Source organism: Aptenodytes forsteri, unplaced genomic scaffold (genome assembly GCF_000699145.1).
Source record: "Aptenodytes forsteri isolate BGI_AS27 unplaced genomic scaffold, ASM69914v1 Scaffold262, whole genome shotgun sequence".
Lineage (NCBI taxonomy): Eukaryota > Metazoa > Chordata > Aves > Sphenisciformes > Spheniscidae > Aptenodytes > Aptenodytes forsteri.
In genome coordinates, this window is record NW_008795710.1 from 818,994 (window position 1) to 842,727 (window position 23,734).

General features: G+C 39.7%; 1 long non-coding RNA gene across 1 annotated transcript; it reads left to right on the forward strand.

The window, feature by feature from the left end:
* Nucleotides 1-696: 696 nt before the first annotated feature.
* LOC103902337 lies at nt 697-3,273 on the forward strand. The gene is made up of 2 exons (XR_657775.1): nt 697-761; nt 1,392-3,273. It is a non-coding gene; the product is annotated as an uncharacterized LOC103902337 (long non-coding RNA).
* Nucleotides 3,274-23,734: the final 20,461 nt, after the last annotated feature.

Sequence of the window (23,734 nt, forward strand, 5' to 3'; positions counted from 1 at the left end):
GGGGGGGGAAAGGGGACGGTCGTGGGGAAGCGGTGGGAGAGGAGGGGAGCGGGGAGGTGAGGGGCCGGGGCGAGGGCGGGAGGTGGGTGCGGGCAGAGGGGAGAGGAGGCGGGCAGGGACGCGGAGGGATGCGAGCGGGCTCTGGTGAGACAAGGCGAGGAAGGAGGAGTATCGGCTGTCGTCACGTTTAACGTGCGGTCGGTAGCAGACGGGACGGCTTGCTCAAAGGAGAGCGTTGGGGCGCGTTGGCTGGGGACGCGCGGAAGTCAGGGACTTTGGGAAGGGGCGCTGCCTGGAGCTGCCCCCCAGGGTCAGGCCCTCGGAGAGCTGCTGAGACGTTGGACCGACCATGCAGTTCTTTGGTGAGACATCCTTACGCCCCCGATGAGAAAAAGTGCAAACGGAACAGTCTGCCAGTGCTGCTCGTATCCTTACGGAAAAGGGATACGTTTCTTCTGTGTTCGCACAGCCTATTAATGTCCCATTAATGCCACTTGGATGTAAGTGAGGGAGATCAGACAAGGTTACCGCTTTTGATATCTGCTTCTGCCTGGAGATGATTTAGAAGCACTCCAGAATATGCTATAAAAAGCTAGCCAGACCACACCTGAAGTACCAGACATAGCATTAGGCAAAAACAATTTCTCTTACAAGGCAGATATTCAAGTACTGAAAAAAGCAATAAAAGAGAACAGCTTTGTTCATTGCGGATGGCGGAGCAGAATTCTCACGTGCGCTAAAGCCACATACCAGCTCAATTGGTATGTGTTTTTTAATGTGTTTCGCTTTGTGGCAAAGTAGAAGCCCAGCTAGAAATTTCAGTTTCAAATGACCTTTAGCATATGCCTTTTATATCACGGTAAAATGATTTTCTGAACATCTGGGATGATTATTCGTCTGTTTGTTTGTGACCTTTAGAAGGTAACAGACTAGTGCTTACACAACGGTGTTCCCAATTCAGTCTCAGGCAAGTAGTTTTTAGTATTAAGGGTTTTCACTTTTCAAATATGAATTCGATCTGTAGCGCTCATTTCATTCTAATTATTAATGTTCCATAAAGCTTAAGGTTGCTTTTGGCTGTATACATCGCCCTACTGAAGAAAGGGTGCAGCATGTATTTAGGGTTATATACCTAGCCTAGGGATTTTTTACAGATTTGTTCCTTTTTTTAAAAAAAAAAAGTAATATAGGACTGTGCATGTAGGTTTTCTGTTAACTCCATCTGAAGGTCATGCGCAGTCCAGGGCCATGGTGATAAGGTTTAATTAATACATGTATATTACTGACTTTCTGATTATTCCATTTGATCTGTAGCAGTGATTCCCATAGTTTCTTCTTGTGCTTCACTGCCTTTTTCCTCTTCCTCCTCTTTCTCATCTCTGCCTCCTCAGGACTCCTCTTCTCACCAGTCTCTCTTACCATTTCCCTCGCTGCAATGCTGCATCTCTTTCCTCCCTCCAACCACCCGGACCACCAGCCGTGCACTCTGCTGATTCTCCATGCTTCGTCTGTAATGTCGGTATGCTTCACAGTAGGACACCGTTGTTTTGCAGTTTGTCACAAAAGCTCGGATAGCTGTTACTAGTCACGGCATCTGTTCTTCTCCATGGGCATTTTATCTGAAATAAAACTTCAGATTGCGTGGTCTGGGGAGGCACATCATACAAATGAGCAACTTGAATGTTGGTGTTCATTTCGGTAGCTGCTGTATCAGACCTCGTCTGATGGGGAAATCCGTCAATGCGACTATTTCTGAAGAGGCTGTTTTAAGATAACTGCTCTAAATTAGTGCCCCGTGTGACCACCGTCTTACGACCTTCATTACACGAGTGCCTCGTGCATTCAGGATGGTTGTAAATAGAAATAGAGATACGTTACTTCCTTCAATGATAGCTGTAGCAGTTTTGGTTTAGTATTTCAAAGATGTCGCTACAGGATGCTTGAGGCTGTTCCCGTTGAAGCCAGAGGCAGAGCTTTTATTGATTTCAATGAGAATGACGACAGTACCAGGTTCCTTAGGCTATTTGAAACTATACAAATATTTGGATGGAAAATATGGGCAAGAACTTGAATAACATTTTCATTTGGAGTCATGGCTAGGCAGATGGTGTGCTGAATTCTGTGATACACTTCAATGTGACATTTATGTAGGAATAGATACTTTATTTATAAATTAAAACTTTTGAAGGCCACTGCAGTCTTGCATTTAGATGACAGTTTGGAGTGCTGACAGGGAATTGAAGTTCCCCTCTCCCTGCTGCCGTTATCCACGGGAGAAGGCACAAATGGAGCTTTCCCTACTGGAGACACTTACATTTCAGTTCTCCCTTGAAAAAAATGTTTAAAAAGCAGTTTCTCAATGTGAGCCTTTAATGTTATTTTCAAAGGCTGAGGTTTGAAACTGAGAAGAGGTTTGGTTTCCAGTGTATTGCCACCAGGGCTGAAATTACACTGCCACAGCTATGGAAGGTCATTTTTATTTAGTCAGTTCTCTCATCATCAGAGGTAGTGTACTGGGGTGGGACCATTACTGAACCATTAGGGCTCTGTCATTTAACTTTGCTCTCCTGTCATGAGAAGGGTGAGGGCATGTCGGTTTGTGCTTTGGGACGTAGCACAGACACAATGCCAGCTCTCAAAGGTCTGCAAAACTAAGGTTTTTGCAGCAGGTTTCATTCAGTCTGTTTTTTTTTCTGCTGCTGTGAAGTTTCCAGTCTCACAGAAAATCAAATGCAATTTGGTTATTCATCTTCATTTGCCTTTTGTTCATAAAGGTTAGCATCATTTTACACTTGATTATGAGATCTTTGCAAGAAACCTGATTTTTTTTACATCAGTTTGCCTTTAAAAAAGTAGAAACCATTAGGTAACGCAGAGGAAGAGTCGAATCCCTCTCCATGGCAATCATCTGTGTCATTCTTCTGCCTTATTTGATTCTGACAAAACCCCTAAGGTTAATAGGACATGTCCAACGTAACATGGTCTTCCTCATGCACTTAGTTCATGCGTTGGAGCCTTTTGGAAACCGAAACTCACAGTGTCCTGGGCATATTTAAAATATGTTTAGTGTATTTAGAATATGTGCAGTATATTTAAAATGTATCTAAAATGTCAAGATCTTCTCAACATTCTGTTCATTGCCAAGCACTGAAACACTGTACAGAGTTATAAATTTGAAAGATTCTGTATTCTATGACCTTTCTTGTACTATGTATGTTTTACATGTTTTTCTTTATCTATGTGCGTAGCTCCTATTATTAAAATTCAAGTAAATGTGCCTCAATCCTTTATTTTTACTGCTGTTAGAAATATAAATTTGCATTAATAAAAGATACACAGAAGAGCTGGTGCATGTGGACCAAATAAAGTGTCAGTCTTGTAATGGTAGAGCATAGTCCATATCAACCCCAGTAGAGATGGTTCATTACGATAATGGTTTATATGACATTTATATTAAGTATTTTGCAAGAGGTTAGACTTTGGCTTGGCAGTTGAGCTAGGACTTCAGGGTTTTGCATGTACAAGTAGAAGGTTGATACAACATTAAAATGGATGCTTAGAAGCAAGTTGTACATTAGCAACAGAACAAGCTGCATCAAAAATCTGAATCAAGTTCCTCTCTTTCAGAAGAAACATTTAAGCAAGAAGTAAAAGATAGCACATGAGCATCCTTTCTTGATGTTCCATACGTATTTTTGTGTAGTTGATTAAGAGCTACTTCACTGCCTCAGAAATCTAGCTGTTTTCAGACACATACTTGAAAGACTGGCATCATTTGAGCCTATTTCATAACTGGCTTCCTTCTCCTCATCTCTTCACATAACTAAAAGTATAGTAAAGTGTGTGTTTTATTTATGAATAATTCAGAGGCAAGGTCCAGAAGAATTTTGGCTATAAGAACACATTCCTATATTTATATGGATAGAGATAAATATAAAATAATGCTCTTATTTCTGGGGCTTTTTAGGAAATTTGATCAGTCAGACATGTTGAGTGCTCTTTGTCTGAATAGTTATGTTAATTCACCACTACAATATCTGAGAGCCTTCAAGTTATTTATTATACATTTTATTATGAGCACTTCTCTGTGTGGTAGGGGAGAATTAGCTGTGTTTTAAGACTGGGCTTGAAATGTGGGATAATAGAAGTGCCCATTGTAATTCAGTAAGTCTTTAGCTGAGTGCTAGAAATTGAATTCTGCTTTTCCTCAGCTGTTCTTCACTTGATGTTGGAGCCAGTTTTGGTGAGCAGTCGCTTTTTATGAGTAAGTCTGTGATTTGAGTACAAGACTGAGGCCCAGACGTGGCCACTGCTTGCCTGAAACCACACAAGGATTCCAAATTTTAGTGGAGGCTACATCCCAGAAAGCACCCAGAATCCAGTCCTATGGCCACAAATGCTGCATCTTTGAATTTCCTCAGCAATACAGAAACGTGCAGTAGGTATCAAGTTGTGATGTAGACACCACATTCTGTACTATATAATTTCTTTGTCTTTTCCTCCCTTATTTAAACAATTTAAACAGTGAGAACTGACATTATATATGCCTAATTCCCTTTCACACATCTTACATGTTGTAACTAATGATAATGTTTAAATCCAGACTGTAATTAACTCAGTGGTAATGGGTGGTACATAAAATGCAAGCCATAATTTAGAAGCATATTCTGTAGGAGTTTGTATGATGAATTCAGTAACAGTGGAGGTCAGTCCACGTCTCGGAGAATAGAGAGCACTCAGTGAACACAAACTGCTGAGCATCTTTTCCCCATTTTCCATGCACGTGGACGTTGCAGGCGTGTCAGATAGTACTCACACATGTGGCATTTTGCATGGGTAGGTGTGTTTGGGATTGTGTTTAGCTGACAAATCTGAGAGCCTTTGGATTGCCCTTAATTGACAGCCTGGCCCCATGAAAAAAAGGTGAAGCTGTATTTGTCCGTGACTGTGTGTTCACATATAAGCATTTCCAAAAGTCTTTAAGTCCAACCCTTTTCTCTTAAAATGTGAAAAAATATTCCTGTTTTCAAGAACAGGAATGGAAATTAATTCACTTTTCATACTGGCAGAACAACTGTGAATAATGTGGAATGTTCCGTTTTTTCCACATCAGCAACACTGCTTTATCTCAGGATGCTTTTGTACCGTTTCCAAAATAAACAGTTCTTAATCCTTGCACAAGGTGTATTTGACAAGCAGGCTTTTGTGATCATCCACTATTTCTTCGGTAAGCAGTTCCCCTGCTTATGTATTTACAGCACTGTTTACACTTTTATAAACCAAGGAAAAATTCCCATTTAATACATATCTTAGTTCAAAAACAGAAGCCTTATGGAAAGCCCAGTCTGTTAAGTAAAAAATTCTTAAGTTCTGACTCAGGTGAGCCCCGAGACAGAAAAGAAAAAAAAGGTTAGGAGAATGCTGTTTTGCCTGATGAGTGCTACAGCAGGATGTTGTAGAGACCACAGCTATATATGGGTTCAGGGAGGGCATAGAGAATCTTTAGATGATAAGTCCAGCTGTTGCTGCTGACCTCTGTCTCTGGCAGTTTTTAAATTACTGATTGCCAGAAGCTAGGAGAGAATCACGGCAAACAGACCATGCCCTTATCTGTGCAAGATGAGTATCCCCAGCTGATCGCTCTTAGAGACAGGATTCTGGGCTTGATGACCTTTAATTCGATCCTAATTGAGCTTTTGGCTTTTTTTTTTTCATAGTCAAGGTATTTTGGAAAATGGTGGTGGCTTAAACAAGCCTTTTCGTTTCGGAGCTCTTGGATTTTCTGTGGAATTTATATTGCTTTAAAACACAAGTTTTTAAGAAGGAGGTTCCAGTGCTTAGAAATAGTAAGCACAGATTTCAAAGAGTTACTTCTTTATTTCTTGTTGGGAAGGGGGTTGGGATAAACTGAAGCCATGGATAGAGAGCTGTTACAGGCCTTTGGGAAGTTAAAACAGGGACATGGCAAAATGTGCCTGGTGAAAAGAAGCAAATATGGTGAGCATGTGGAATGTGCCACTTGAAAATAGTTGTGTGCAGTTTTAGAAAATTAATAATAATGTATGTGATTTTAAATGTTGTAATAAAGATAAGTTTAATCCTTTTAAAAATAAACTTCGTGTGATCAGGCTAGGATAAGCATCAAACTGGGTATGCAGGTTGAAAACATCTTGCTGTGGTCTGGACTTCTATGGGAAAGGTTGAGAACTGCTCTTTAGTATGTGTGCTCTTCATTCATCTCTGTTTGGGAGCTGAATGAGAGCTCAGAAAAGTGATATACTTCAAGTGTTAAAAGATTTTATATGGGAGGATTTTACATCATTGTTCTGCTTGGTGTGTCGTGACCGTTTCTCCCAGCCTATAGAGAGACGTACGATAACATCACAGTGACATTTTGGAGAAATAGTGAACTTGAAAGATCACAGATTATATGTGTGATAGAAACTAAAGACGTCTGTAGGAAACTTCCCACATCGGAAAAATAGAAGTGTGCATACAGCTAGAGATCCCATCCAAAAAAATGATCTTTATATTTCAGGTATCTTAAACCAGTGACGCTCTTGCCAGGGAAGTGCTGGAATCAGGGAACTGTTAAGCCAGTGTGGAAACCTCTTGATGCAAATTAAGATTTTGAAAATGTGAAGTATCCCCAGCTGATTTTTCATGTGGAGATGATTCCACATTGCAAGAATTGTAGGGGAAGCAAGAACTTCCCTGGAGCTGTGAATCTTCACTTTCCAGGAACAGGAAACCCAAATTGTTTTAAAGAAAAAATAACCTTCAGGAATGTGAAGCGTGTGTTGTGTTGTTTCATATGGAAGTACATACCCTCACAAAACCTAGGCCTGAGATTGATCTAAATTTGGCTAGTGGGAATGAGAAGACAGTAACTGTAGTACTTCAGAAAAGGAAGTCAGACCTAAAATTTCTAATTTAGAGCCAAAATATAAAATGTATATCACTTATAATCAAATGTGCAATACCTGCACATGTCTAGCTGTGTCACTGTATTGATTACTATTAATGATCAAAAATCTTAAGAATTTAGTCCACATTGAATTAAGCAGTCAGTGGATTAATAAGTCATATGCTAAGAAGCTTACACTGGCTCCAGCCATTGGTTTTTGTCATTAATATGAGTCAACATTTACACTTCATTCAAAATGGTGCAAGCGATGGGAGTTGTGTGTATTCTGGAGACCAATTACTCAGTTTAGAAAAAGATAGAAGGTACATCCTAGCTGTTAAACAAACCCAGTTTTGCTGTTAAGAGACAAGAAGTACTTTTTTAAACATGAGGAGGTTTTTGGTTTGTTCCTTTTCATAAAAAACTCCACACTTGTAGGTAAGACTTCCTCTTCGCATGAGCAGAGTCCTTTGGGAGCTCTAAAATTCTTTAGGAGTCATGGCTGAGTAGGCACAGAGACCCCCCCAATGCCTCTCCGCTACGGCTGGTTTATGTAACTTTCTAATTGTGCAAGCGTGTGGAGCGTCAGGAGCTTTCAAAATCTGTATCTGTGCTCTGAACACCACAGAACTTGAGTGTAGTCCTACTGCACAAGATGCTGCGCCAGATCTATTCAAAATACATTGTTAAATATTAATATTCATAGCTATCTTGCTCTAATGAGAAACACTGTGTAGCTCTCGACTGTTTCAGTTTTAGCCTTATTTTTGTTTTTCAAATGTCTTGATCTAGGCAGCTTCCAGCTCCTTTCTTTTTTTATTTTTTTTTAATTTGTGGGTTTGCAGTATTAAGTATGCCCTGAAATTACATTAACATTTTAGACATTTAGTTCAAAAGTATAGTTGGTGTTTCTAAGATCTTTTCTGAACTTTGACAAAGGTTCCAAAATGAAGAAAAGTAGTATCTTTTTATTTTGGCAGTCTCCGCTTCATTTGTCAGTGACAGAACATGAGCCTCTTGGCGAAGCAATTTTTAATATAAATACTAGATCTGACTGAAAAAATAAAACCAGAATTTTCTGAAGACTCCTTGAAATGTCAAACTTGTTGTCACTGTAGAAAGTTAGAAACAGATCATTATGAGGAAATATTGTCCACAATTTTTTACAATTTCTAAATGTTTTCTGTACAATATTTTTCTTAAAATTGTATGGAAATAGATACTTACATTTTTTTATGTCTGAAATAACTTGTTTTGAAAAATAAAAAGTGGTGTTAACCAGGATGCCACATAAAAACATAAGGAAAATGTCTTATCTGAAAAATTAACAATGTAATGATAATAATATAGCTAATGCTATATTTTAATTAAAAACAAAACAAGGACAGTTTTCAAAGACATTAAGATAAAAACGGTCTGAATTTTTTCAGTCAGGTCTAATAATACAGAGGACAAGTCACCAAGAGCGTGAAGGAGACTGTTTCTTACTTGTTTGGGTTTCTAGGAGGACTTACTCATGAGGCTGAAACTTCAGATTTCAGAGAAGAGAGGATGGTTTGGAGCAGAGGACCGGCGTGGATATCCAAGTAAGCCAAGCCTGAAACGAGGACTGTGGTCCACATTCAGCATATGGCTAATTTTCCCTCTCCAGGGCATACATCTGTGAGTAGGACTGGCAGCTTTGATAATGAGGGGGATGGAGATTTCTGTCCTAGGAAATGCTATGAGTGTCATATAGAAAATAGAAGGAAACAAATGCAGGCTCCAGAGGGAGCGGCTGACATGCTCTAGGAAGTGAGGAGGCTCCTATGGAGAACAAAGCTGGTCCCATGTGGGAGCTGTGATGTGTTTGTGTCCTCGGAGATCTGTATTTTTATCTGGGTTAAACAGTTTCAGGGACACCCACAAGGTCATAAACTCCACTATTTAGGGTCACTCTTTCTTACTTGTTTTTCATAATTTTAGTAGTTAATGTTTGTTCCCAGACCTAGTGTATACATAAAGGAGTAGAGACACTTGCAGGGCCTGAAGTAGGGTAAGATAACTAACAGGTATCGACAGCCTGGCCAGCCTTGTATCAGAAACAGAGCTGGGGTCCATGATCTAAACATGCCAGTCTCCCAGGTCCACTGTGTGGCTCCTTTGGACCAAGCCTTCCTCCAGGGAAAGAGGTTGGAGGCGGGGAGGAATTCTTTTAATTTCATATCGCTAGTTTTTCAAAAAAATGCGTTGACATGGCTATCTCCACGATTAATCTGAATTGCTCCAGTTTTATACCTCTCTGTGAAAATTTCCATTGACATTGGAATGGGAATAACATTTTGAAAATAGTCTAAATAGCAGTTCCACAGGTATTGCTTCTTTTCTCCCTTCTCCTTCGCCGCAGCTCATGTTTTTCACCATGTAGCTAAACTAGGAGGCCGAAAGCTTAGCAATTTATTTAGGATCAAGGCTTTCTCCCAAATTGCAAAGCAGAGAATCCTGCTAAACATCAGGAGAAGATCTAACTAGTAACTAGTACAGAGTGTTACATGATTGGTAACAAATCCCTTTCTGTAGCTGTTTGCTGCTGCAGGCTATATTAGGAAGATGATTATTTTCAATATAATGGCTTACACTGTATGTTTGTACATTGCTTTATGAGGACATGACGAGATTGCTCCCAGAACTACCCTTCATGGTCTGCTAATTCATTTCCATTAGACAGCATTTATAAAGACTACAACAAGATTTTTCCATACTCCAGTTAAAATAACTGCTCTTTGTAAAAGGACCTTGTGCCATAATGTCAGGGAGACTTCACCTATGGTACTTCAGGCCAATGCAAAACCTTCTTACCATTTGCGAGCTATGACTGTGACTGCACCCAGCATCCTGCACGTTCAAATATTTGCTGCAGGGACCTTCTTGACATTTGCTACTTAAACAGATGTATATTAGGGATGGGAGGTGCTTTTCCTACCCGGTCTGTTTTTTGATCGTCAAAACTGTAGCTAGGAGACATTCTGGGAAGAGCAGACTCTGAGAGGCATGTTTATCTAAGACACTGGTTGCTCTGCACTGTGTTTCTGGCTATATGCAGTCAGAGTGGATATGTACTGCTTGCTACAACCCAAAGTAACTCAAGCTCCAAAGCCTGTCCCTTTAGCACAGTCTCTGAAGACTGATTTATTTGGTTCTGAAGGCAGGTATTACCTAAAGATGTGGTTTTTATTCTGCAATAGCTTTATGCCTTCCAATACTTTTTTCATTAGCCACCGTGGAAATTGACTTCCCCCCCCCTCCCCCCCCCCCCCAATGTAAAGAGAAATTTTCAGTAAAGTGTAAAGAAAACTGGGCTGACTGGTGAAAAATCATGAGAAAACTGTGGTATAAATAGTTGTGTTTTAGATTATTGAAGCTTGATGAAGTAGGCTTTAGTGACTGATTTATTCAGTAAAGTTTGTAAAGAAAACTGGGCTGACTGGTGAAAAATCATGAGAAAACTGTGGTATAAATAGTTGTTTTATAGATTATTGAAGCTTGATGAAGTAGGCTTTAGTGACTGATTTAAGTCATTGAATAACAAGATAGAAAGTAATGGAAAAAGCCAAAGGTAACAGCCTTGATGGTAGAGTTAAATGATTTATCTGACTATAGCTATTCTAAAGGCAAAGGTTAGTGTACTGAACTGGTGTTAGGAATTATTTCAGGAGGCATGCAAAGCTCTTTCAAGTTGCTGAAATTTGTTTAAGTTGTACATTTGCCATTCCCTTAGTGCTAGCCTCAGTTATGTAAAAGTACAGTATTGACCTCTACTGTGTAAAGTTAGCACATATGCAAGTGTCAGGAATTTATTCAAGACGAACAGATTGGAATAGGACGGCGCCTATGCCAATGGCAAAAGTAAGGGTAAAGCTGTAGGTAATAATGGTAAGGTCATAGGTTTATTTTTTCTATGTAGTCAAATACTGTAATTCATACTTTCATATTTTTCAAAACACTTGGAGACCATTCATTCTTGCTTACAGATCCCAACTGCTAAATTACCTGTGACATAGGCAACAGTCTTACAGCTAGTAGTAATTTGGTCTTATATGTCTAAAACCCATTTTTCTCCTTTCTGCACTGACACCTGCTTGCCTTCACTTTCCTATATAGCCTGCCTGTTGTATGTTTTTTCATACTGCCCATGTCAGTTCTCTCCCTGTTGCTCTTCTTTTGTTTCTTCTTTCATTTCTCCACTCATTTCCTTGTCCTCTCCTCATTTTCTCGGCTCACACTGCCTACCAGTGTGGCTACCATTCTGTATCTTTCCAACCCACAGCATCTGGTTTTACTTGGTTGTCCTTGGCAGGCCTTTTATATTGCTCAAGGAGTTGGCTTCTTACTGGAATATACACCCTTCTGGGGCCTTGGCTGGTAAATGTTAATGCTGAAACTGTGTCTGCGTGCTGTTGGTGGCATTTTGCAGAAGCTCTTGGTCTCTGGAGTCAAGTCTTTCACAAGGGCAAAGACTATGTCTATTCTCAAACACTGAGGCTTCTGCACAGGAGGGCAACATCAAAGTGACCTGGAAAAAGTAGAGCAGAGGAGGCTGCAGGATATGGTCTACATACCTTTGAAAGTGGTGCACCTATGGAGAAAACTTTAAAACAGTAAAGTGGAGAGGAGGGGAGGCGGGTGCTATGTTGGGGAAGCTGCTTCTCCTCTTTGGTTGGAAAGACTGTCCCACATGGGGCAGGACAAGGGGAGAGGCGTGTATAATCCTACTTAAAATAACTGTGAAGAAGAAATATATCGCAAGTGACAATTTCTGAGGAGAGAACTACAACTCTAGTGAACATAAATTGCTTAAGTGCCGCTTAGTTCTGCACAACAGAATGCAAGCTGTTTTTGTTAAAACAGTGCATGCGTTCTTGAAAATTCACAAAAGCTGAATTAAGTTAATGATAGGCCAAGAGAGAGGAAGGTAGGAGACTGGCAGGTTTCTTGACATGTGTGGACACATTGATGCCTCTCTTATCTGCTGCTGGAAGCTACTAACTTGGTGAGAGTAGTAATGAAGGGAACTGATTATAGAAATAACACAAAACTTAGCCTTGCCCTTTCCTAGCAAGAAATACTGTTACACACCGGTGTAATTCTGCTTTAGCATTGATTTTTCTGGGGGATAAATTAGCTTCTTTCCTTATTATTTGTTGTTGACTTTTTTCATATGGCTCTACTACTTGACTGTCATTTTCCCATAACATTTTCCCAGCATGCCTTCAGAAATATCACAAAATGCTCACAAACACTCCAGAAAAATGCCAACTAAATATTCCACAAAGTGCTTGCAGATCTTGTGCAATGTTTCCCCTGGTCTTTCCCAGCTGTTTTTTAGCATTGATCTAATATTTCCCCCATGAGCAGTTAGCATTTTTGTGACATTAAACATAGTGGGGAGGTTGTGTTTCCACATATGAATAAAGTGACTGCTCTGATTTTCGGAAGAAAATAAGTGTTCAGTGTTCCTCTTCACCAAAAATTGCTGCTCCAGAGTGCTTCTTAAGGATTTGGTTTCTTATGGTCTTTCAGGGTTGTCTGTGGCTTCTCCAGAGGATATAAGGTACTTCTAGTATTACAATTCAGACTACTCGAAATACGTAGCGTATGACCAAAACTTTGGTTTTCCACTGGCATCGATAGGCTTTGACTCAGGCTCTTAATATTCTACATAACATTTAAACAGATTACCAGAATTACTTTTCAATATACCTGTGTGCTAAAGAAAAGATATCTATGCCAGCTGTCTCCAGCATGAGGAATTTATGTTACATGGATGTACAGTCATGCAAATCTTACCTGCCTCGTGAAACAGTTTGCATTCACTTCACCAACGGTTCTTTTCTCTTTTCTTCCCTGTAAGTTGTTTCTAAACAACATGACCCAAAGAAAGACTGATGAGACCTAAAAGCACAAGTTTTGTGCTGTTTGTTTAATGCTAATTGTTTCATTATGGGTCCAATCCTGAATTGTAGCATTGCAGTCATGAAGCTCATCACCTGTTTATTTGAAACCTATGACTTTGGAAAACACAAGAATCATTATGCAGAATCAGGCCTCTAATTAGACTGATAAAATCTCGGTAATGCACAATTGCTTTAGCAGGGCAGGCAAAACCCATGGTGCAGTTTGCAAAGCTTGTCTTTTGAGGACAAACATTTCTGGAAAGTATTGCAGGCTCTTCAAATCCATATTGGTAGAAATCAACTTGTACCATTTTTATAGAGCTAGTGGATGTCATAAAAATGTTCCAGGTAGTTCCTTTCAATGTTGCATTAAGACCATATTGAGATCTGTCTCTTACCAGACAGAATGAGCTCTTCCTGCTGGAATACTTCTACTTCACTCAAAAATGTCGCTTAGATTTGGACTACAGAGATGTGAAACTAGATAAAGTCATCTATGGACAGAGCATTCAGCACTCTGGTATCTGCTGAATGGCCACTTTCCATAAAACATTTGAACTATGAGAGTTAAAGTCATGACAATATCTCGTGTAGTCAATATATTCTCTACTAGGAACCTTTTATGCCACTAGTAAATTCTACATTAGACTTACATTAAGCAGTTCTGTGTTGGATTTCTAGGCAAATACATATTAGTACTAGATCGCACTGTGCAGTAGAAGTTGCTCTATGCATACCCAATTGAAATTCATTCATGATTTCCAAAGGCCTGGATACATCAGTGCTCAACATCAGACAACTGTGCTCAAGCAATCATCTACCACCGAAGTTAGCAGGGTGGCAGGTTTCTCTTCAGATAACTAGTGAACTGTCTATTTTCAACAATTCTGAGGGGGGAGGAGGGAAATCTGATGCATTGATACTCATTGCAGATTTTCGATGGAAATGCATATAAATACAGTAATATGTTCTTGCTCTGGCTATACAGAAGGCACATTTTAGGATTCACGAGTTTCTTAAATGATGAAGGCATAAACAAAGGAAATGTTATTGACTCTGACCAAGATTTAGCAAATGAAAACTCTTGCTACTCTTACTGGTGTTAGTGGAAAGCTGCTGCTGCTCTTGACCCTCTTTCACTGTACTTTCTCTGCCGTTGTTTTTGACTGTAACAAGTTACCACGTTTATGGGTATTCTGAGGAGTATTATGTGAAGTTCAGCTTACACTGGGGCTGAATCATATAGGCATAAATACACTGATGTTATTGCCTATCCAAGTGTCTGCTAGTTGTTTCTGAGGAGAAACTCCTACTATCTCTTTATCAGTCAAAACATCCAGAACATGGGACATTTTGCAAATCCAAATTATGTATTAGTAAGAATTTTGTCATACTCTAAGACGTATTGTAGAAATGCTTTCAAGACCATTTGGAGTGTTTCTTTTACCTGGGAACCCAGTGATAAAATCGAGCTCCATGGCAGACTCTTTATTGTTGCCTCTGGGTTTGTTGTGTCATTGGTTCAGGTAGAGTGCTCGATTTGCTATGTTATTTAACTTTGCTTCCAGCCACCGGTATGTCCACTTTATCTGTCCTGAAAATAAGACCCTCTTCACTAGCAGAGTTACAGAATTTGTGAAAACCTTTTCCTTGCAAAAGGCAAACAAACAGGTGCTTGATTCATTCAACAACAGAGATGTCTGCTTAGAAGATGAGTCAGCTTCAGCCTACGCAGCATATATGGTATTGCACTTGTGCTTGGATAAAAAGCAAGGCAAATAAGTCAGCATTTTTTTTCTATAACCTTGAATTGCAAGATTTTTCTTAAGTCATTTTTAGGATGAAAAAATACTGTATCAGAAAAGACATCAGTGGCCCAGAACACATCAAAAGACAAGACATCACAGGCATTTCTTTTCAGCCGCAAAAGGTCCTTCTACAACTGACAGGCCTATTCAAAATTATAACAGAGGGATGTCTGAAATTTTAAGATATAACTATTAGTTTCATATTACATATTTTCTTCTAAGAAATTCAAAATAATGAAAAATATAGAAAAGCATAATTATTATTATCTACTTTTAAAATGAGTAGCAGATCTTGGGTGTCAGCCCTCACAGATTTCAACTTCAGTGTCCAGCTTTTAACTAGAAAGCAGATTTTTGCACAAGGTGATTAAAATGACTTTTCTAGAATCGTATGGCAGTTGAGTGGAACAGCTCAGTTAAGCCCAAAATCACTCATGTCTAGTCCTGTAGTTTAGCTATTTATCAGCGTTATCCCTGACCTTATTGAGAAAATGTAGACCTAGTAGACAAAAAAAACATTAAAGGCAGAAATGGCAGTGTAGACAGCACTTTTCTTGGTACCTTCTGCAACCTACACTCAGAAACACCCAGTTTCAGGAACTAGCACTAAAAACTGCCATTACTGTTTTCAGCAACAGTAGCACATGAGTGAACATGGAGGTTGATTTAATCTCTTACACCTTAGGTGCATCCTGTACCTCTAGAACAGGGCTTTGGTGGTCATTCTGGGTAACAGTAACACATAGAAATGTTTCTGATGCCTAAATGGAGCTATCAGAAGGGTTATGAATTCAGCGATAGGACAAGAGGAAACGGCCTCAAGTTGCGCCAGGGGAGGTTTAGATTGGACATGAGGAAAAATGTCTTTACTGAAAGAGTGGTGAAACATTGGAACAGGCTGCCCAGGGAAGTGGTTGAGTCACCATCCCTGGAGGTATTTAAAGGTGTGTAGATGAGGTGCTTAGGGACATGGTTTAGTGGGTGGTGGTGTTGGGTTGATGGTTGGACTCGATGATCTTAGAGGTCTTTTCCAACCTCAATGATTCTACGATTCTATGATTCTATGTATTAGTAAGAATTCTGTGATTCTATGTATTAGTAAGAATGTATGTATAGAAATGATAAGAAAAGTTCATACTATAAAAAGTATATGCTTGTAAAACAAGAACACGTAAGAAAAAGGCAGAAGAAAACAGAGTTAATAAAAAGAGGCTGAAAAATTTCAAACTGTTGTAACTGTAATGCAGTACTTAAACAAAATGAGAGGTCAGGGTGGAATCCCTGGCTGTAAGTAGTATCTGCAGACTCATACAAAATCTTTATGAAGAAGAATTACTGTTGACTTTAAAAATGACTAGTACCAATTTATACTCTGTTTTTCCAGTCTTTTTTTTATTATTATTATTTGCTTGTTTGTTTTCAGTACTGATAAATTAGAGAGGAACCATAATAAGACAGGCTTCAAGGCTCAACTTTTGAGTTCCTTAAATCAATCTAGAGAGACCATTGCTCCAAATAAAACTAGCTGTGTAAATATACCATTGTATAAATGTATGAGAGATATTATTGGACTGGAACAATATCCCAGACATTACTTCTAAGATTTATTGTCTGGGAATCTGAATAATATTCTGTAGAATCTCTATTATCAGTATCAGGCCATGATCCGCTTTACTTTAATTGGCTGGCAACATACACTGCAGCATGTTATTCTTGCTATCTACTTAATCCTAGCAAGAATAAACTAGTCTCTGGAAACAGCAGTCTTATGAAAGAAAACATCAGACTTTATATAAACCAGACTTAGGGTTCATAGAGAGGGGCACCCTTGTCCTCGCTAGACTAAGTAGTTGTTGCATGAATAACCCGTGCCGGCATATGGAGCACCTTTGTTGTCTTTGTTCTGTGATGAGCTGAAATGAGACGTCAAAGTTCATTTGTCTCCTGCTGTGCACAAGCCAAGGAAAGAAGCACCTTTTTGTGCTACTGACAGTATTTGAATGTCCCTGGGCTTTAAGAAGCACAATGTATTCTGCAGCAGTCACTGTGCATTTCTTGTTCAAGGTTGATTTAGTCCAGTTTAGTTTGCTGTTTGCATGTTTTGACTTTTTAATTTATTCATTGTGAACATACAGCTGAGAAAAAGATCCAGGTTGCAGACGACATTGGGATGCCTAAATAAGAAGACAAACTGTTCCGTACTGCCACAGGGCGATGGCAACTATGCGAGTTCACAGTTAGTTTTCACATTTCACATAAATGAGTTTACATTTAGACCCTTCCTCAGGGAGCTGTCTGGCATCCTTATGTAAACAACAAGGCCTTCCTTGCCCAGAATAGGCTTCTATTCCAACCTCAGCAGGCATCTTACAAAATCCGCAGAAGTCCAAACCATCCGTGTGAAGGACCTGCATCCCCATACAGCTCTGCTTTCCTTGCCTACAGCAGTACAGCTTTGCTGTCATTTATGCTGCTGCCACAACACCTGAAAGGTTTCAGGGCCAGGACTTCTTCAAAAGCGGTAGAGGAGTCCCTGCTACTCCCAAGCAGACTCCCATCTGGAAATACCTTCAGGGTGGTGGAGAGCGGGCTGCAGAACGTTGCGGATCCTGCTGTCTTGTTCGCAGCAGGTGGTAGGATCGGGGCTAGGCGTACTGCAGCACAGCCCCGTCCTCTACCATCGCTTTGGAAATGAGCTGTGCGGGGCTACTTGCCCTTGCAGGTAGCAGGTGGCTGTTATCTTCTCACTGCTTGTTAACCATGAATACATTGGAAACCAAATGATGACTGGTGATGGGTCAGAGTTCCTCTAACTAGTTAAGCAATTTAGTTACTTAATAATTAACTGGCTAGACTTGCCCTAAGGAAAAAACCTGTATGACTAATTTTTTTAATGGAAAAAAACCAGTTGCCAGGAAACAATAGCATTAGTTTGATGGGGGTTGCCCTTAGCTGATGTATTTTAGGTGGACTGAAAAGCGGGAGGCAGGTAGGAGGATAAAGAAAAGTAAGTTAGAACAGTTCACAGTGCACAAATTATGTTATTTCAGAATCAGCGCAGAAGTCTGCAAGTGGTTAGTCCTGTGTAATGCTTGACACCAAAGACTCAAGGAACCGTTCTCCTCATGTGAAATCCTAGGGCTTTTAGCATAAGGCCTAAGCAGGGCAGGACTTCACACAATATGTCTTTTCTTAATACTAGTCAAGTAAGAATTTTATGTGACAAATGCAGAGTATTCTGATTTGGACTCAGAAACCATTTTGTTCATAGAACTGGATAGCAAGCCACGATAGACACCTCTGAAGTAATTCAGTAGAAACTTCTCATTAAAACTTTTGCAAGAAATAATTTTCAACCGGACCTGCTTGTGGTTGCCAATGAATGCACCAACTATGCTTAGGTGTTTGTAATACAGTTCAGGTCCTTCTTTCGCCAAAGGAAACAAATGCATTGTCATTTATCAGAGGTAACCGTCCACCTAATTGCTACTTCTGAGTGCACTTGTGGAGATACCCTGTGATTTGTGAAACACTTAGAAACCACATGTATTCTGGTTATCTTGTCTAGTGGTCATATACAAGCTTTGTGTAAATACACATGTATTCCTTCCTGAACCGTTTGCGGTGTGGTAGGGAGTTACTTATAATTGGGTTGAATGTTGTATCATTGTCCAAATAAACGATTTGTTTGGAGTGGCAAAATCTTTTAAGGCAAAGTAATTTTCCATCTATTATTAGACCAACTGATTTAGTTAGAAAGAACACAAAGTTTTCTGGCGCTCAAGCCCTTTTTTAAAAGATTTTGTGTGATTCTTAAGGGGTTCTTCAATGACACGAAGAATGAATTATGTGCTTCAAATTTGTGTATTTTTTCGCTGTATCATTTAGTCTACTAAACATTATTACATCCTACAGACCTTGCCTCCCTTCTATTCTTGGAAACATTGCAATTTGAACCTTCACTTGGGAATTACAAAACCTCACATTACATATCTTATTCACTGCAGAATTTTAAAGGAATCCCTGGAGTCCTACTTGCCACGTTTTCATAATGTTTAAATCTGATTTGTTGTAAAATTCTCCAGAGCTTAATTGAAAGAGTTTTAAATTGGGTGGAGAGAAGATCGGGGTATTTATTTTTAAATATATGGTGGAAGTTGCTTTATTTACTCACAAGAAAGACAGAAGATTGTGGTTGGATGTGAGCCTGATCTTTCAAACAACAGTGCCTTCAGCTGAGTCTGGTAACAAGTTTCTGAGCTGGTGTTTAGTGACCACGATGATTAGAGACAGCATAAAAGATCAATTTGATTTTCCAGTCATTTTTTGAATTCCCTGTCTGATGCTTAAAAATCTGTCTTGGAATAACTTTTTTTTATCCTTTCAAGTCTTTTTCAGTAATTTGAAGCTTTGTTGGACTCAGAGTTAGTCTGAAGGTGTCTGGGATAACACAGGTTCATGCTTATGGGTTAAACCCTAATGTGAACCTGACTTACTTGAAAAACTGATTTAATTCCAGAAGAAGTCCCTCTCCCCTCTTTGAAATGGTGTTTCAACCAAAATGAAGTTGATGATACACTTTCTTTTGGGGGAGGAAAAAAGAATGTTTCAGTAATGTAATTTTCCAAGTAAAATATTTAGATATTTTAAAATGAAATTTGAGGACAAGATTGCTTGTTCTTCTGAGAAATTCTTTTGACAGTTTAGAAAATTCAGGATTTTTTAAAAATAAAAACTGAAACATAACATCTGAAACCAAAACATATTTTCATTTTTTTTTTTTCCCCCTCTAAAAACAAAGACGTTTTGTTATTTAACTCCATTTGTAAGTAGAAAAAAACCAGAAACTGTCAAACAGCCCAGAAATGGAAAAGTCAGTGTCCTGCCCATCTCAGGGTTCCCTGGAGGAATTCTGTTCCTCATCTGCTGGTGGAAGTCTCTGGCTACTTCACTGAAATCATGACACTAGACAGCAGTGGCACAGGAAAGAACGGTCACATTCTGGTTTCCCTTCAGGGTATCCAAGAAAACAATTTATACCCACTGCTGTGTCAGAAGGGGAACAGCCACAAGAGTCAAATTCACTTGCAAGGACTCAGTAATGATGGGGTCTGCATGTGACTGTGTTCTGGATATTTGGAAACAATTAATTGTATTATTTTCTTTAGTCTCACAATCTACCTTTAGATAAAGTCGTAGCAAGGCTATATCCACTGAGGGAATATACACAAGTATCATGCTTTTAAAGCATATTGCTTGCTAGAAGCACTAATACCAGGATCAAGACTGCCCATCATAGTGCACAGATCCATCTTACCATGCAGTTTATCTTAAAAGGAGTCAGTTAAATGGTTGAGTAAGAATCAATTTTCTGTTAAGTGGAACCCGCTTATATTAAAGTGGACAAAGTCATGCTCAGAAATTTTCCCTTTCAAAAACCCATGCAACAGGTAAATACTGAGATAGATTGTACAGTTGCAAAGAACATCAAATGATGTGTGGAAGTTTATTGCATTTTATGTTGGCTATGTGACACCTTACTGCATTAAAATATTCTTGTGGCTTTTTTTTTCTTTTTTAATCTGAGACAAATATGTATGCCACGCTGCTGTGACCACTCAAGTCACAGAAAGCTGTCACCCATTTCCCAAGCTACTAATGCTAGAGAAAAGCTAGAATTACAGGGATATTTAAGGACATTCCTTTTAAAAATAGTAAGACACTGAATGGAACTGATCTGCAGAAGTAACTTACTAAATTCTTAGAGAACTTTCCTCACATCAGAAAATCAAATTTATGTGGACACAGATGTGTGCTAAACTATATAGCCAGGACAGTTTGCATCCTGGTATTTAATATACCAATGAGCCGATGATTATGTATGTTCTGCTAATTTCCTCTTGAGCTATGTCTAATACCATAAGCCTAACTGAGGTCTGAAAAATGCAGCAGTAATTTCAAAAAGCTTCCAATTTTATCCCTCTTTGTTGCTTGGGAACAATAATTTTAGCCCAAATAAAACCTGAAAATTAAAATAAATTATTTTTTTTAAAAATCAGAAAATAAAAAAGTTCAGACTAGAAATAATCCAAACCTCTTTGCATAACTTCATCAGTTTTCCCCAAATGCTGCAGGGGAAAACTCTGTCCCTGGCTTATTCCAGTGGAAAATGTTTGCGGAGTTTGCATGGGACGTAAATTAAAGCAGGAGAAAGTCGTAGGAAAGCTGACAGCAACTCAGTCTGTTTTAAAGAAAACAAAGTGAAAGTCAGTGGGAGCCTGGCTGCCCTGGAATGCCTGCCCCAGTTGTGAACTGTGAAATCCAGATGGTTTTCCTCCCTGGACGGGGAGCGCTGCGGCAGCCCAGCCAGGCCACGGCTCCCCAGCACTTATACCTGCGCCCCCACGCCAGATCCTCAGCTGGACTGCTGCAGCCGAAGCCCCGGTTGTGCGTGGAGCCCCGAGGGTTTCAGCAGCGTGCAGGAGAAGTGGCGATGCTCCCGCTTTCGTGGCGGGGAGGAGGAGGAGTGCAAGGCTGCATTGCAGCGTGTGCCCCAGACACGGTGTTTTATAGGTAAAAGTAACCGTGCTGAAATGTTCTAGATATTTAATAAATGCACATGTCCTGTGCTCTGCAGAAGACTATTTCTATTCAGTAGCAATACAAACTTTCCTATGTTGTCAGTGTGATTAAGCTTACTTGGACATAACATCTGAAAGGAGATGATTCAGACTTCTCCAGTATCAGTAACTGGATTATAATCACATTGTTTACTTTGGGCCACGCTAAACCAGCATTGCTCCAAGTGCAGAATCTCCTTGTTAGAATCACTGAATTCAAAGGATGGATGGGCAGGTTCTGTCTTTGTGCTTCCCACGTTTGGGGTCCCAATTGTCAGGTCTGGTGACTTGACCAGAGTGTGCTGCACATAGGGATCTCTTGATCCTTAGTGGCAAACTGCACTTTACTTATAACTGGGAAATAAATATATCACTGTTTTCAGGCACATGTTAAATCCAAGTGTATGTCCTCTTTACTGACGGGGAGTGGGAGACAAGAAAGTAGCTTCCTAATTTTGGAGCCCTCTAAAATGTTAATGGTGCTCATATCATAACTGAAGATTAAAGAACATGCTCGGAGGAGTCGCTGCCTTCTGCAGTTGCCATGGACAGCAGTACTGCAAGGTCACATCTGATGCTGGAGATTTTCCAGTATTTTTTCTGAGGTGTTGATGTTAATCAGCTTTCAAGGGCAGGGTGGCATGTTTAATGATAATGGCACTGTCTAATACTAGTGCTTTTGCTAGCTATCTCTTGCATGCCTTACTTCCAAACCATCCATCAAGATTAACTAGAATTTATTATGTTCAGCTTCCCTTCAAGAGGTGTCATTAGAGTATAACTATATAAGACTTATTCATTCACCTCCTGGATCCTGAAAAGTTGTGCAAGCTCAAAGAATGCACACATAACTTGATTTGGGATGGCAAGAAAGTAGCTTCCTAATTTTGGAACCTAAAATGTTAACCTCTAAAATGTTAATGGTGCTCATATCATAACTGAAGATTAAAGAACATGCTCGGAGGAGTCGCTGCCTTCTGCAGTTGCCATGGACAGCCGTAAAAACTGTTTAATGATAATGGCACTGTCTAATACTAGTGCTTTTGCTAGCTATCTCTTGCATGCCTTACTTCCAAACCATCCATCAAGATTAACTAGAATTTATTATGTTCAGCTTCCCTTCAAGAGGTGTCATTAGAATGGCATATAACTATATAAGACTTATTCATTCACCTCAAGGATCCTGAAAAGTTGTGCAAGCTCAAAGAATGCACACATAACTTGATTTGGGATGGAATGAAGGCTTCAGCTTATCAGAAACATTGCTTAATGAAGAATAAATATCAGCCCAGAGTACCATTCTACGCGACATCAGTCTCCCTCTAAGGCAGATGCTATCTGGTCCTGATGTAGCTCTGTTTATACAACTGCTTTTAAAGCAAATTTGGTTGCCACCAGGATGCTCAGAATACCCTCAGTGCTGCCAGCAGCACATCTTTAACTTCTCTGTGATGAATCTCTTCTCAAAACTTGATCCACCGTCTCCCTGACCTGACTGGCTCGCACCCCAGGAGCGGATGCAGAATCCCAGAAGCATCTCTGGTTCATTTCAGTAGTGAACATATACCAGAACTGATGCTTCTGTAAGTGTTAGACTTATGATATACAGTGTGCTACAGAGATGATTTGCACATGCTCGATAAATCCGTCAGTATCCGTTTAACCACGCATACATCACAGCCTGGCAGTCCCAGAGGCACTGCACTCATTACAGGTGCATGGTAGAGTTGATCCATATGTGGTCAGACAGGGCTGCTTGACATCTGGAAGTGCCAGACAAATTTACAAAATCCTCCGTTTTTTGCCCCCATGACATTTGTGAGTGGGAAGGTGGGGTGTTGCCTCATTCATTCATACGTACCAACTCTTGTAAGTAAGCCTAAGGAGGCAAATGCATTAGAATAAAACAGATTTTAGCTATAATTTCTGAAGAATTTCAGAAGGGGAAATTCCTTTGAAGGGAATTAAGGAAATGGAGTATCAGGAGCTGCTTCCTTTGTTTCCAAAACTTTATAGAGGACTGAATTTAATACAAGATGCTTGAGTAATGTAACGGCTTCTTAGCTCTGTTAAGGAACTCTGCAAATAAAATGTGGGGAAGTCATGGAGTGCTTAATGTCTGCATGATTGATTGGAACATTCTCCTGTATCATTCAGGTTCTTCAACCCAGATCATGGCATTGGGAAAATTAAGTCAGGCCCTTAGTGATGCTATTGATATTCTCGAGTTTGAAAATCCGCATACCTGAGTAAAATTTTGGAAAACTTAAACAGTGTCTGCATCAAGACCTCAAGGAGGTCGCCTGGAGCCCATATGTAAATTATTAAATACTACATGTAATGGAACCCAATAGTCTTGGAACATGAAGCAGCAGCTAAATGGAAACTTTGGCTATTACCATATTCATGTTTCACGCTAAAATACTCTCAAGATCAAAGTTCTGTTATTAAAACAATGGGCATAAA